Genomic DNA, 13,469 nt, shown 5'->3' with positions numbered 1-13,469 from the left:
TATTAACTGAATACCTCAACCTGTACATCGAAAATTCCAGAAACTGGGACGAATGGGTGGAATTAGCCATGTTCTCCTACAATACCTCCGTACACGAAGGAACAAAATTCTCCCCACACGAACTAGTCTTTGGACACTTAGCCAGAGAATGATAACTACTGGCGAGATGATAACCGAGGAGAATATGGAACCAACATATGCAAAGTATCTCAGAGACCTGTTCGATAAAATCGTCACCGTTCAACAAATGGCAAGAGAAAATCTGATAAAATCCAAATTAAAGTCAAAAGAATACTATGACAGACGAATCAACCCGCAAAATTTCAAAATAGGAGATCTAGTATATCTATTAAAGGAACCCAGAAGAGGAAAATTTTCCGACCAATATTCGGGACCGCATAGAGTGTTAGAAATTTTAGAAAACCAAAACGTCATGATTGAAGTGAAAGGGATTCCGCGAACAGTGCACTTAAATAAGTTAAAATTAGCGCATAACCGAAATAAACAATAAACGAAACGTTTTCAGAAGGTAACACAGTACAGTAGTATGTAGTGCAGTGCTGCTCGTCGAATAATGCGGATAATGGAAACCTAAAAAGAAAAGGAAATTACTATGTACTTTCTAAACATTACTCAAATATAAAATGTATTAATTCAATAAAGTGATTAAAACGGTGAAAGTGAAAAGTACCTTGTGAACAATTAACTATTGTAAAAGGAAGTGTATATGCAAAGACATGCCATAAGCCCATATTCGTAAAACATAACGTATGACAGCCATCTGAAACAAATGGAAGAATTAACCTCAATTACCTTAATACAAAATATAATAGTACTAAACGATTATAACAATATCGTGGTTAAACCAAAGTAAGTGCGACACTGCTTGTCGAATAGTGCAGATAGTGGAAACCTAAAAACAAAAGAAAGATTACTATTTGCGTTCTATAAAACGTGTTAATTCAATAACATAATTAAAGGCAGTGAAAGTAAAAAGTACCTAGTCCACAACTAATCATTGTAGAAGGAAGTGTACATGCAGGAATTCCGCAGAGATAAATTATGGATCCACTCCGTAGAACATAGAATACGACTGCCAGCTGAAACGAATGCAAGAACTGGCCTCAATTGCCTTGACATATATGAAAAGAAATAATACTATTAAAACTTACAACAAGATTGCCAATTACGTCGGGTAGGTGTCTTGCGTGAGCGACGTAGCGTGTAGACTTGGAGAATAAAGACGAAGTAACTATGAACATTAATAATATAGTGTGCAAGTTCTAATCTATAATACATGAATTAGTCTCGACTTACATTACAGGATTATTATTATACCTCACATATAGAAACAGATTTGTAATGCACAATAGCGGTCGCTCACACAATGCACTACGTGCATATTGAATTAATTAACTAAATGATATGTTTATACTCACAAATATAGGATGAATAAAGGTATCTGTAGTAAGTATTTTGAATATAATGAAAACCGGATGATGCCTTACACACGGTAACGCAGCATCGAAGGAATAGGATTTGAGAAACTACAAATGGTAATAATTCAATAAACAAGTTTTAACCAATAATACATAGATTAGCTCAAAAAATTATACTATACAAATATGAAATAATAATAAATCACTAATAATAAATCACATAATTACTAAGTAACAACAGATTAATAGGGAAGATATAGAAATAGCTAATAAAATAGAAATAGGCTAGAAATTAATCAAGATAGATTAGCCGAGCATTAATAATCAAACATGATTAAAATTAGGAATTATCATATTGTGTTAAGCTATTACAACATTACTATATTAAATTACGTATAAAGAAATAAGGTTATACTACACAGTGGTGACTGGTGACACTATGCACGCATTAGATTAAACCAATTAAACAAAAGCTACATAAATATAAACTACCTTATAATTAAACAGTGAAACGATTCTATTAGTAATTAATATTTTCGACAACGATATAATCCACACGCTATTACATTAAAATAACACACAGTATATATACACATATTACAACAAATACAAAACAATGTTAAATTAAACATACACATTACGACGAACACAAAACTAGACGTTGACACTTCACTAGAACGGAGTTGAAACTAAGTAACAAAACAATTATTACAATATCAAACAAATTTACAAAACACCACACTCTTATTTAAGACGTACACAAACATCCATTTTGGAAATCCGTCGCGAGCGTGAAGCAGTTCTCACGCATGCGCAATGAACTACATGCAATAATTATACATACTAAAATAAATACAGAATAATATTATTCCCACTTCAATTATACGTCAACTGCTAAAATAAAGTCACAAATAATTAACAAATAAATAACAAAACCGCATGAATAAAATTCACCATATACTAGAGACATTCATGAACGGCCATCTTAGATTGTCACGAATAGGGAATAGTCCTTACGCACGCGCAATGAAACACATATACATAAATAATATTAATTTTATTCGAATTACACGTCACCTACTAAAATAAAGTTAAAAACAATTAACAGATAGATAATTAATTCGATATTGGCAAAAGTCACCACATATTAGGGACATCCACCACCAATCAACGCATGTATGTAGTAACTTTAATACCTTACAAATAAATTATATTTCTAATAAAAAATAATAAAAAGACGGGTACGATAATCTAGACTTAGGCTATCGCGACCCATACGAAGACCCTCCAACACGTTTTTATGCACACAAATTCAAAGAGCGCGTTGTAGATTGTGTGAAATACAAATAACAAAACTCCAACCCGCGATATTTTGTCTGCAATGCATAAATGTCAATCTTAACACGACACAATAACCCCAAAGAAATCTTTTGATGTAAGGAATTGTAGTTCGCGCTGTTGCCCGTTAGGATGGACCAACAACCAATCGCAACTACATCTGCTACGATCAGTCAAATTTCCTTCGGAAATTTGAACACCAAGGGCGGGGGTGTCACGTCCCGCGTTCCGCACGTGACGCCACGAACCAATAACTTATGAATAATTAAACACGACCAATAATAATAAATTAACTAATAACTAACCAATCAAAATAAAAAGAATTATACGACAGACAATCAAAATGAAATAAATGAATCAATAAGAAGAAACACTACAACCAATCAGCAATGACATATAAAATACAAATAAAATGAAATAATTAAATGAACCAATAAATAAAACAAACCGCGATTCAAATGTATGAGATTTCTCTGCGAAAACACATGTATATACACACACGTGTATGCATATCTGTGTGTGTGACCCACTTCGTGAATCTGAATAATTGGTAATCTAATAAAATATAAAAGAAATAAAATATACTACATTACACCAGCATTCTAATAAAAGTGAAAATTGTATACAAGATTACTCTGCGACACACACATATATAGATATACACATGCGTACGCGTATCTTTGGGAAAAATTCATAATATATATATATATATATATATGTATGTATACGTTATTAAACCATTAAAACGCAAAGAAATAAATATATAGATTTACATTTCTACAAACCTAGAGAATTATATACGAAATCCACATTATGGAATATTCAACCAATTAACGATCCGAGAAACAATGAGAATAACAATACGCGCACATATACATATGCATATATATATTTTACATAATGGAAAATTACATTGTGAAATGTATATATATATATACACATATTATTATATCGAACAACTACTCATCTAATATACAAAACCACCTTGTAAAAATTACATTACTGAACATTCAACTAAACCAACTGAAGATTTAGTATAATAATATATAATAATATAATAATATATATATATACATAGATATGTGAAATAGCGTTGTATATAACCGGAAACAATACAAATGTCACACGACTTCTTCAACAACTTCGACTCTTCGTTCCTGCCGACAACACCTCACACGATGACTGCGTCTTCTAGGGCCACTTACGGATTCTTTACAATTCTTCTTTTTCTTGCACTGAAATATCATATGCAGTGAATAAAACACGAAAGAAGCAGGATGAACTAAATAAAAGAAATCATAACAAGATACACACCGAGACAATCCGCATGGGAACCTCTGACAAAGTATCTATCATTAAATGCATAATAATCAAGATGCACAAACCTCATCTGGAAGTCGACACCACTCACAGCGTGCCAATGCAAGGGAGGAAAACGAATGAAATTGTATTTCGTGAAGACGTTTCACCACTTTCCATAGATCAGAAACTGGAGTTACACAACTAATAACCTAATAACAAGAAGGTAATATAAAATATACACGATTTAATATATAGCAAATATGGACATATAAATCTACAAGGAGCAAAATATATCTCATATTGTCAAATAAAACCAAATTGTCAAAAGATCATCAGGACACGACGCCAACGAAGGTGCCACTGTGCCTATTTGGATGGAAAACCGCCATTTCAGCATCATCCCTCGCACATATTCACACACGCACGTCGATCACGTCATCTCGTACCATTCACATATCTTCTTCCTCTTGCGCTAAAACAAATTCACAAGTTTAAGGAAACAAACAACATGCGAAACGAGATAGAATACTAAAAACACATACTCATACAGTTCGCACAGGCGCGGACGCTTTTGTGTCCATCACTCAACATAACCTGTAATCATCAAAATCCACGTTCTCTCATGGAAACTCTAAAAACCTGCAGCATTGCGATTCCCACCGGAACGAACTGTCACGTGACTGTCATCCCATTGGGGATGTCATTATAAAAAGCGTAGCGACACAATTCAAATCGGAGTAATTGTTAGCGGGTCAGTTGAATAAAGGAATAGAAGAGAGTAATTGTTAGCGTTCGGGAGAATTTAGCGAAAAATAAAGAAGAGTCAGATTAATTGTTAGCGTTAGCGTTAGCGATTAATTGTTAGTGGTTCAGTTAGAACAATCAGAGTAATTGTGAAAAGAGAGTAACTGCCATTAGTTGGTTCAGTTAGAATATAGTCAGAGAAATTGTTAGCGTTCGGGAGAATTTAACGAAATTAAAGAAGAGTAATTCAGTTAGAATAAAGAAATAGGATAGAGCAATTGTGATTAGTTGGTACAGGAGAATTTAGCGAAAATAAGGAGAGTAATTGTTAGTCGTTCAATTGAATTTGAGTGAGTCTGATATCAGTTCGTTCAGTTGATTTAATTAGAATTTAAGTTAGGATTAGAGAATAATTGTTCGTTCCAGTTCGAGTTTAAGAATTACGAGATTTAAATGTTATTAGTCAGTTCGAATTATAAAATAATTATTATTAGTCAGTTAGAATTAAAACAATAGTTGGCTCAAGTTTTTGTGTTAGAATTTCGAATTGTTAAACACGTCCGGACACACTGTTGTTTACACTGTTCAAATTAAATAAAGATTAAAACGAAAAATTATAGAAGTGTCGATCTTTGTAAAACCGGAATCACCCCAGCGGCCTGCCCGTTCATCAGCGGAGACCAACGTCAGGTGAGTTAACTTTAATTATTATTAATAACTAATAATTAAAATAATAAATAATATCAATGATTAGTATAATTCGTCATTAATTCCGCCTGTAATAATTATTTATAATATAATTGTTTATTCCAAACAATCCTCTCCCGTGCTAGTATTCCTGCGCATAGCAGGTTAGCCGAAACGTGGAGATTGTTGACCAGTGGCCTAAACTCCGATCAACGCTACATAATCTAACAAGAAATATCTAATTGAAACAGTCCTTAGACTGTTTCTGGTGGCAGCGACTACTACATTGTTTAAAATTTCAAAATTTGGATAGCGAAACGTAACAGTATATAACGTTATACATCAAATAGTGATGCTATATAACGTTATACGTTATAACGTAATAGTATGAACGTTATACGTCATATAGTGTTGAAATATAACGTTATAAGTGATATAATGATGCAGCATAACGTTATGCGTTATAACGTAATAGTATAAACGTTATACGTCATATAGTGATGCAATATAACGTTATGCGTTATAACGTAATAGTATAAACGTTTTACGTCATATAGTGATGTAATATAACGTTATGCGTTATAACGTCATAGTATAAATCGTTATACGTTATAACGTAATACTCTATAACGTTATACGTTATAACGTAATAGTTCATAACGTTATACGTCATATAGGGTTGCTAAATATCGTCATACGTCACATAGTGATGCAATATACCGTTATACCTTATAACGTAATAGTATATAATGTAATATGTCATATAGTGATGCAAATAGCGTTATACGTCATAACGTAATAGTATATAACGCTATACGTCATATTGTGATGCAATATAACGTTATCCGTTATAACGTAATAGTATATATGGTTATACTTCATATAGTGATGCAATATACCGTTATACCTTATAACGTAATAGTATATAACGTTATACGTCATATAGTGATGCAATATAACGTTATAAGTGATATAGTGATGCAATATAACGTTATACGTTACAACGTAACAGAATATCACGTTATACGTCATATAGGGATGCTATATAACGTCATACGTCACATGGTGATGCAATATACCGTTATACCTTATAACGTAATAGTATATAACGCTATACTTCATATAGAGATGTAATATGACGATATACGTAATATTGTGATGAATTATAACTTCATCCGTTATAACGTAGTAGTATATGACGTTATACGTCATATAGTGATGCAATATAACGTTATAAGTGATATAGTGATGCAATATAACGTTAGACGTTATAACGTAATAGTCTATATCGTTATACGTCATATAGTGATGCAATATAACGTTATCCGTTATAACGTAATAGTATATAAGGTTATACTTCATATAGTGATGCAATATAACGTTATAAGTGATATAGTGATGCAATATAATGTTAGACGTTATAACGTAATAGTGTATAACGCTATACGTCATATTGTGATGGAATATATAGTTGTGCCTTATAACGTAATACTCCATAATGTTATACGTCATATAGTAATGCAATATAACGTTATAAGTGATATAGTGATGCAATATAAAGTTATGCGTTATAACGCACTATTATATAACGTTATACCTTATAACGTTATAGGTTATAACGTAATAGTATATGACGTTATACGTCATATAGTGATGCAATATAACGTTATAAGTGATATAGTGTTGCAATATATCGTTATGCGTTAGAACGCAATACTCCATAACGTTATACGTCATATAGTGATGCAATATAACGTTATGCGTTATAACGTAATAGTATATATGGTTATACTTCATATAGTGATGCAATATACTGTTATACGTTATAACGTAATAGTATATAACGTTATTCGTCATATAGTGGTGCAATATAACGTTATACATTATAACGTAATAGTATATAGCGTTATGCGTCATATAGTGATGCAATATAACGATATTCGTTATAACGTAATAGTATATAACGTTATACGTCGTATAGTGGTGCAATATAACGATGTATGACCTATGGTGGTGCAATATAACGTTATTCCTTAATAATGTAATAGTATATAACGTTATGCTTCATATAGTGATGCAATATAACGTTATACGTCCTATAGTGATGCAATGTTACGTTATACGTCACATAGTGGTGCGATATAACCTTATACGTTATAACGTAGTAGTATATAACTTTATACGTCATATAGTGGTGCAATATAACGTTACATGTCCTACAGTGTTGCAATATAAAGTTATTCCGTCATACTGTAATAGTATATATCGCTATACTTTATATAGTGATGCACTATAACGTTATACGTCCTATGGTGATGCAATATAACGTTATAAGTCCAATAGTGATGCAATATAACGTTATACGATATAACGTAATAGTATCTAACGTTATACTTCTGATATTGGTGCAATATATCGTTATTCGATATAGCGTAATAGCATAAACGTTATACGTCATATAGTGATGAAATATAACGTTATAAGTGATATAAGGATGCAATATAACGTTATGCGTTATAACGTTATAGTATAAATCGTTATACCTTATAACGTAATACTTCATAACGTTATACGTTATATAGAGATGCAATATAACGTTATGCGTTATAACGTAATAGTATAAACGTTATACGTCATATAGTGATGCAATATAACGTTATGCGTTATAACGTAATAGTATAAACGTTTTACGTCATATAGTGATGTAATATAACGTTATGCGTTATAACGTCATAGTATAAATCGTTATACGTTATAACGTAATACTCTATAACGTTATACGTTATAACGTAATACTCTATAACGTTATACGTTATAACGTAATAGCTCATAACCTTATACGTCATATAGGGATGCTATATGTCGTCATACGTCACATAGTGATGCAACATACCGTTATACCTTGTAACGTAATAGTATATAACGTTATACGTCATATAGTGATGCAAATAGCGTTATACGTATTAACGTAATAGTATATAACGTTATACATCAAATAGTGATGCTATATAGCGTTATACGTTATAACGTAATAGTATGAACGTTACACGTCATATAGTGATGAAATATAACGTTATAAGTGATATAATGATGCAATATAACATTATGCGTTATAACGTAAGAGTATAAATCGTTATACGTTATAACGTAATAGTTCATAACGTTATACGTCATATAGGGTTGCTAAATATCGTCATACGTCACATAGTGATGCAATATACCGTTATACCTTATAACGTAATAGTATATAATGTTATATGTCATATAGTGATGCAAATAGCGTTATACGTCATAACCTAATAGTATATAACGCTATACGTCATATTGTGATGCAATATAACGTTATCCGTTATAACGTAATAGTATATATGGTTATACTTCATATAGTGATGCAATATACCGTTATACCTTATAACGTAATAGTATATAACGTTATACGTCATATAGTGATGCAATATAACGTTATAAGTGATACAGTGATGCAATATAATGTTAGACGTTATAACGTAATAGTCTATATCGTTATACGTCATATAGTGATGCAATATATTGTTATAAGTTATAACGTAATAGTATATAACGTTATACGTCACACAATGATGCAATATAACATTATACGTTATAACGTAATAGTGTATAACGCTATACGTCATATTGTGATGCAATATAACGTTATCCGTTATAACGTAATAGTATATAAGGTTATACTTTATATAGTGATGCAATATATCGTTATACCTTATAACGTAATAGTATATGACGTTATACGTCATATAGTGATGCAATATAACGTTATAAGTGATATAGTGTTGCAATATATCGTTATGCGTTAGAACGTAATACTCCATAGCGTTATGCGTCATATAGTGATGCAATATAACGATATTCGTTATAACGTAATAGTATATAACGTTATACGTCGTATAGTGGTGCAATATAACGATGTATGACCTATGGTGGTGCAATATAACGTTATTCCTTTATAATGTAATAGTATATAACGTTATGCTTCATATAGTGATGCAATATAACGTTATACGTCCTATAGTGATGCAATGTTACGTTATACGTCACATAGTGATGAGATATAACCTTATACGTTATAACGTAGTAGTATATAACTTTATACGTCATATAGTGGTGCAATATAACGTTACATGTCCTACAGTGGTGCAATATAAAGTTATTCCTTCATACTGTAATAGTATATATCGCTATACTTTATATAGTGATGCAATATAACGTAATACGTCCTATGGTGATGCAATATAACGTTATAAGTCCAATAGTGATGCAATATAACGTTATACGATATAACGTAATAGTATCTAACGTTATACTTCTGATATTGGTGCAATATATCGTTATTCGATATAGCGTAATAGCATAAACGTTATACGTCATATAGTGATGAAATATAACGTTATAAGTGATATAAGGATGCAATATAACGTTCTGCGTTATAACGTTATAGTATAAATCGTTATACCTTATAACGTAATACTTCATAACATTATACGTTATATAGAGATGCAATATAACGTTATACGTTATAACGTAACAGAATATGACGTTATACTTCATATAGTGATGCAATATAACGTTATAAGCTATAACATAATAGTATAAACGTTATACGTCATATAGTGATGCAATATAACGTTATAAGTGATATAGTAGTGCAATATAACGTTATGCGTTCTAACGTAATAGTATATAACGTTATACGTCACATAGTAATGCAATATGTCGTTACACGTTATAACGTAATAGTATATAAGGTTATACTTCATATAGTGATGCAATATAATGTTATAAGTTATAACCTAATAGTATAAACGTTATACATCATATAGTGATGCAATATAACATTATAAGTGATATAGTGATGCAATATAATGTTATAAGTTATAACCTAATAGTATAAACGTTATACATCATATAGTGATGCAATATAACATTATAAGTGATATAGTGATGCAATATAACGTTATACGTTATAACGTAATAGTATAAACGTTATACGTCATGATGCAATATAACGTTATAGATGATATAGTGATGCAATATAACGTTATGCGTTATAACGTAATAGTATAAATCGTTATACGATATGAGGTAATACTCTATAACGCTATACGTTATAACGTAATAGTATATAACGCTATACGTCATATAGAGATGCAATATAACGTTATATGTTATAACGTAATAGTATAAACCTTATACGTCATGATGCAATATAACGTTATAAGTGATAAAGAGATGCAATATAACGTTATTAGATATAACGTAATAGTATAAATCGTTATGCGATATAAGGTATTACTCTATAACGCTGTACGTTATAACGTAATAGTATATAACGCTATACGTCATATTGAGATGCAATATGACGTTATACGTTATAACGTAATAGAGTATATCGTTATACGTAATATTGTGATGAATTATATCGTTATCCGTTATAACGTAATAGTGTATCACGTTATACGTCATATAGTGATGCAATATAACGTTAGGCGTTATAACGTAATAGTCTATATCGTTATACGTCATATAGTGATCCAGTATAACGTTATAGGTTATAACGTAATTGTATATAACGTTATACGTCACATAGTGATGGAATATATAGTTGTACCTTATAACGTAATACTCCATAACGTTATACGTCATATGGTAATGCCATATAACGTTATAAGTGATATGGTGATGCAATATAACGTTATGCGTTATAACGTAATAGTATAAATCGTTATACGTTATAACGTAATACTCTATAACGTTATACGTTATAACGTAATAGTATATAACGTTATACGTCATACAGTGATGCAATATATCGTTAAACTTTATAATGTAATAGTATATAAGGTTATACGTCAGATAGTGATGCAATATAACGTTATAAGCTATAACGTAATAGTATAAACGTTATACGTCATATAGTGATGCAATATAACATTATAAGTGATATAGTGATGCAATATAACGTTATAAGTTACAACGTAATAGTATAAACGTTATACGTCATGACGCAATATAACGATATAAGTGATATAGTGATGCAATATATCGTTAAACTTTATAATGTAATAGTATATAAGGTTATACGTCATATAGTGATGCAATATAACGTTATGCGTTATAACGTAATAGTATATTACGTAATACGTCATATAGTGATGCAGTATAACGTTATAGTTTATATCGTAATAGCATATAACGTTATACGTCATATAGTGATGCAATATAACGTTATAAGTGATATAGTGATGCAGCATAACGTTATGCGCTATAACGTAATAGTATAAACGTTATACGGCATACAGTGATGCAATATAACATTATAAGTGATATAGTGATGCAATATAACGTTATACGTTATAACGTAACAGAATATGACGTTATACGTCATATAGTGATGCAATATAACGTTATATGTGATATAGTGATGCAATAAAACGCTATACGTTACAACGTAATAGTTCATAACGTTATACGTCATATGGGGTTGCTAAATAACGTCATACGTCACATAGTGATGCAGTATAACGTTACACCTTATAACGTAATAGTATATAATGTTATATGTCATATAGTGATGCAAATAGCGTTATACGTCATAACGTAATAGTATATAACGCTATACGTCATATTGTGATGCAATATAACGTTATCCGTTATAACGTAATAGTATATATGGTTATACTTCATATAGTGATGCAATATACCGTTATACCTTATAACGCAATAGTATATAACGTTATACGTCATATAGTGATGCAATATAACGTTATAAGTGATATAGTGATGCAATATAACGTTATGCGTTAAAACGTAATACTCCATAACGTTATACGTCATATAGTGATGCAATATAACGTTATAAGTGATATAGTGATGCAAGATAACGTTATGCGTTAAAACGTAATACTCTATAACGTTATACATCATATAGTGATGCAATATAACGTTATAAGTGATATAGTGGTGCAATATAACGTTATGCGTTATAACGTAATAATATATAAGGTTTTACTTCACATAGTGACGCGATATAACGTTATAAGTTATAACGTAATAGTATAAACGTTATACGTCATATAGTGATGCAATATAACGTTATAAGTTACAACGTAATAGTATAAACGTTATACGTCATGATGCAATATAACGTTATAATTGATATAGTAATGCAATATATCGTTAAACTTTATAATGTAATAGTATATAAGGTTATACGTCATATAGTGATGCAATATAACGTAATAAGCTATAACGTAATAGTATAAACGTTATACGTCATATAGTGATGCAATATAACATTATAAGTGATATAGTGATGCAATAAAACGCTATACGTTATAACGTAATAGTTCATAACGTTATACGTCATATGGGGTTGCTAAATAACGTCATACGTCACATAGTGATGCAGTATAACGTTACACCTTATAACGTAATAGTATATAATGTTATATGTCATATAGTGATGCAAATAGCGTTATACGTCATTACGTAATAGTATATAACGCTATACGTCATATTGTGATGCAATATAACGTTATCCGTTATAACGTAATAGTATATATGGTTATACTTCATATAGTGATGCAATATACCGTTATACCTTATAACGTAATAGTATATAACGTTATACGTCATATAGTGATGCAATATAACGTTATAAGTGATATAGTGATGCAATATAACGTTATGCGTTAAAACGTAATACTCCATAACGTTATACGTCATATAGTGATGCAATATAACGTTATAAGTTATATAGTGATGCAATATAACGTTATGCGTTATAACGTAATAGTATATAAGGTTATACTTCATATAGTGATGCAACATAATGTTATAAGTTATAACGTAATAGTATAAACGTTATACGTCATATAGTGATGCAATATAACGTTATATGTGATATAGTGATGCAATAAAACG

General features: G+C 30.6%; 1 long non-coding RNA gene across 4 annotated transcripts; it reads right to left on the bottom strand.

The window, feature by feature from the left end:
* Positions 1–205: 205 nt before the first annotated feature.
* Positions 206–4,079, bottom strand: LOC126928172 (uncharacterized). Of its 4 annotated transcripts, none has more exons than XR_007716394.1 (3): positions 3,852–4,079; positions 1,173–1,252; positions 206–1,100 (listed from the first exon to the last, which is right to left on the bottom strand). It is a non-coding gene; the product is annotated as an uncharacterized LOC126928172 (long non-coding RNA). The 4 variants fall into 4 exon arrangements; XR_007716392.1 differs by lacking the exon at positions 3,852–4,079 and adding an exon at positions 2,199–2,489; XR_007716393.1 differs by lacking the exon at positions 3,852–4,079 and adding an exon at positions 2,074–2,094.
* Positions 4,080–13,469: the final 9,390 nt, after the last annotated feature.

This window comes from Bombus affinis, unplaced genomic scaffold (genome assembly GCF_024516045.1).
Source record: "Bombus affinis isolate iyBomAffi1 unplaced genomic scaffold, iyBomAffi1.2 ctg00000627.1, whole genome shotgun sequence".
Lineage (NCBI taxonomy): Eukaryota > Metazoa > Arthropoda > Insecta > Hymenoptera > Apidae > Bombus > Bombus affinis.
The sequence above is the reverse complement of the archived record's forward strand: the minus strand, read 5'-3'. Positions and strand labels throughout refer to the sequence as shown.